This window comes from Corylus avellana, chromosome 9 (genome assembly GCF_965113065.1).
Source record: "Corylus avellana chromosome 9, dhCorAvel1.hap1.2, whole genome shotgun sequence".
Lineage (NCBI taxonomy): Eukaryota > Viridiplantae > Streptophyta > Magnoliopsida > Fagales > Betulaceae > Corylus > Corylus avellana.
In genome coordinates, this window is record NC_142498.1 from 6,188,069 (window position 1) to 6,192,155 (window position 4,087).

Sequence of the window (4,087 nt, forward strand, 5' to 3'; positions counted from 1 at the left end):
GATGGGGCCTTGATATTATAAACAAATAATAATATATTTTTTAAAGCATGTTGAGGACCTCAAGAAAGCATGTTGAAGGCCTTTATTTAAATTTTTTTTTGATTTTATTAAAAAATATTTTGGGCCTTAAAATTCTGGGGCTCTAGGCGCCGGCCTAACTTGCCTAGCAGTTGGGCTGGCCCTGGACAACTCTGAACCTAAACTTTGAGAGTCGACAACTTTTGTTTAGAGGTGACCAGTTGCCTCTAAACTTTATTTTAAAGGAAGTCGAATCACCCTTAAATTGTTTTGAATAGATTCATTATATATAAAATTGATGATTACGCATTTTACCGCTGTTTTTTTTGGAGTTGATCAACCACCCACAATTTGTATTTTGTAATTACTGAACCATTGTTAAATTTTTTGGGGGTGACCCGACCCCCCTTGGGAGGGGGCATAAAATTTTTTTAGTCAAAATTGATGACTTGACATAATCTAGATGGTGCATTTGCAATAGACAGTCTGAATTGTATGAAAAACAAAATGTTATAATTCTATAAAATTACAGAATTTCTATGACAATAAAGTGGGATTTTTTTTTTTTTTTTTTTTTTTTTTTTTTTTTTTTTTTTTTTTTTTCAGTACGTTGCCCAAGAAAGAAACATAAGAAGCCAATGAAGGCTATGAAGCTACTAAGGAAACAAAAAAGAAGAAGAAGCCAAGGGACATTTGACAAGCCAATGGATATTTGACTTGTCAATCTGGGAAACAAGAAAGGAATGGCTTAAGTTCAGGTGGTAGTGGTCCAGTTTTATTTAGGTAAGTTGTATTCTAGTTTTCACGAACAAGGCTACCATTTCTCATGGACCCACCCAACACGTAATTTCAAGATCTTCGAGCCACCCATCACCGACATTTTTTAAACCATTTTGTCATTCCATATATCACTAAAAACTATTTTGAACAAAGCGTTTGGTCATTATAGTATTCATAACACACAGAGGGGCTTCCTCTAATCCTCTATATAGATCACTTCTCCCATGGTCCAGAGTGTATTCTTTGCTAGCATATGACCTTAGTGCAGCCTTAGGGTTTTATCTTGTGGATGTAGGTCATAGACTGAACCATGTAAATCTCTATCATATCTTATTATTTATGCATTATTAGTTTGTTTCAGTTTCATCATTTTTGCAATTACATCTCCAAAGTTTAAAAACTCTCAATGACGGGTATCAAAGTTTAAAATTTTTTGCAATGTAACATTTCAGTTAGGATTTACTCTTAAATCCTAACGAACGACGTGGAAATTTTAAAAATGCTCATTTTTAAAAAAGTAAAAATTTGATCATATGCTTCACAGCTGAACTATAGCCAATCTCGGCCATGGGTCAAGTTTTTTTTTAAAATAAATTTTTAATTGTTTAATTAGAAAAAGTTTGCGAATTTTTAAATATTTTACAAAAATATAAAGAATATTTCACATTTTACCATCTGATTTAGTCTCAAACCCTAATTATAAGGGTGACATTACTTTTCCAGATTTTGAATAGTTTCAAGACAATCAATCATATATATATATATCCCCAAGGGGTAGCTCAATTGCCTGTGAACAACGCCATGAACCACGCCTCATAAAACGGAGGTCACTAATTCAAACCCCCCCCCCTTCTATCCCCTAAACCTAGTTCTAGGGAAGGTTTATATCACATTAAAGTAGATGAGGATTTAAGTGCTCAAATTGCTAAATTGACTAGGAAGGTAGAGGCCATAGAGCTGAGCAAAGTGGGTGTGGCAAAGATGTCCACACCAACTAAGAGTAGTTACGAGATTTGTGAGACTAATGTGCACTTGACCAAGGATTGTCCCACAATCCTTGCTTTCAAAGAGGTATTGCATGAACACGCCAATGTGGCCAATGCATTTCAACGACCATTTAGTTCGCCCTACTTTGAGACGTATCATCCTAATTGGCGAAATCACCCCAACTTTAGTTGGAGAAATGGTCAATCTGCAAATGAACCCCAAGGATCTTCTTCTCATGCTCCTTATGTGCCACCACATAAGACGACCTTGGAGGAAACATTGCAAACCTTCTTACAAAGCCAAACTCAGATCAACCAAAATACTATGCAAAATATTCAAGAGTTGAAAAACTCGGTTGATAGAATTGAATCCCATTTGAATGTGAGAAAGGAAAGTTTCCAGCTCAACCTCAACCTAACCCATGGACTCAAGGTGGGGTCATTGAGCTCAGAAATACTCAAGTTGAACATGCTAAGTCTGTCACTATCCTTTGGAGTGGAAAGGTGGTTAATAAAGAAATCCCAACAAAGGTTTCAAAACCTAAGGGAAATTTAGAGACTAAGGATGATGAACAACCTAGCATGTTGAAGATGTTGTGGAAAAAGTGTATAAGTCTGTTGCCCCATTTCCCCAAAGGTTGCTTACACCTAAAAAGTGGACAACAAATCTGGAGATTTTGGAAGTATTTAAGCAGGTAAAGATCAATATTCCTTTGTTAGATGCCATAAAACAAATTCCATCATATCCAAAATTTTTGAAAGATCTTTGCACGGTTAAGCGAAAGCTTTCTGTGCACAAGAAGGCATTTTTAACAAAGCAGGTTAGTGCAATAATTCAACTGAAAATCCCCCTCAAGAATAAAGATCCTGGATCTCCTACTATCCCATGCATCATAGGTAATTCAACAATTGACAAAGCACTAGTTGATTTAGGGGCTGGTGTCAATATATTACCTTACTCAGTTTATGAACAGTTGGGTCTTGGTGAATTAAAACCCGCCAAGTTGTTCTTCAACTTGTTGACCGATCTATTCGTATACCGAGAGGGATAGTAGAAGACGTGTTAGTGCAAGTGGATAAATTTTCTTTTCCTGTGGATTTCATTGTCTTAGATACAGAGCCTGTTTCACCTTCTAGCACTGAAGTTCCTATTATTTTGGGACAACTTTTAGCTCATTCTGATGCTTTGATCAATTGCAGGAATGGAATCATGAAGCTTACATTTGGAAATATGACAATTGAGCTTAATACCTTCAACATTTGCAAGCAACCTGCTAGTGAGGAAGATGAGGAAGTCGATGAGGTAGTCGTGATCCAAACTTTGGTGGAAAATAAATTTGTCACTCTATGTCTTCAGACCCTATAGAAGCATGTTTACTAAATTCCAACAATGATGATATAGAATATGACATTGCTAATGCTGTTTTGGGTGCCACTCCGGTGATGGAAACTAATGGATGGAGACCATGTTATGAGGATTTGTCTATACCTAGTAAATCTCATGCATCTAGTCTCCAAGCACCAAAAATTGAAAACCCCAAGAATGGTAATTTTTTAAAAGAAAAGTACGTAAACCCATTATTTGAAGATTTTGAGCTTATGGATGAGTCTTATTTTTTGAAGGATCCTATTTATCAGGATCTGCGAAACACGTGAACTCAATTTGTCATTGTAGTCGTAGTGTTTGCTTCATAGTTTAGGTTGTGTCTTTGTTTTTTTGTTTTTGGTTTTCTAATTTTTGCAGATAATAATTAAGTATCAGTTTGTGTTCATTACCTCAAGGTACTCTCCTTAATCTCTACTTATTGGCTTCATCTTGTTACAATAGGGACACTGTAAGTTTTAGTTTGGGGGGAGGAACATCATTGATGTTTATTAGTTTTGTGTTATTTGTTGCTTTCGAGTCGTTTTGTTATATATATATATATATATATATATATATATATATATATTCCTTAGCATGAGTTTCATGTTTTAAGTTCACTATGCTACTCTGCTAAAGAATTTCATTGTTGTCATGCTCAATTCATTGCACATGCACTAGCCACATAAACATGTCTCTTTGTTAAGGATAGAAGTGACTTAGAAAATCTTGAGGATAACAATTTAGAGATTTTTAATCCTTGTGAGCTTTGAGCCAATCATTCTTTGGAGAGGGTAGTATCATATGTCTTTTGGAAGAGCATACATTATTGATGTAGATCCAGGACCTAAAATGAGGTTTCTGAAATTGATATCGGGACAGGAATTCCACGTGTCCGAACATGATTCCAGCCAAAAACAAGTGATTAAAAAAAAAAAAA

General features: G+C 35.4%; 1 pseudogene; it reads left to right on the plus strand.

The window, feature by feature from the left end:
- The first annotated feature begins 1,779 nt into the window (after nucleotides 1-1,779).
- On the plus strand, nucleotides 1,780-3,579 carry LOC148583634 (uncharacterized; annotated as a pseudogene).
- Nucleotides 3,580-4,087: the final 508 nt, after the last annotated feature.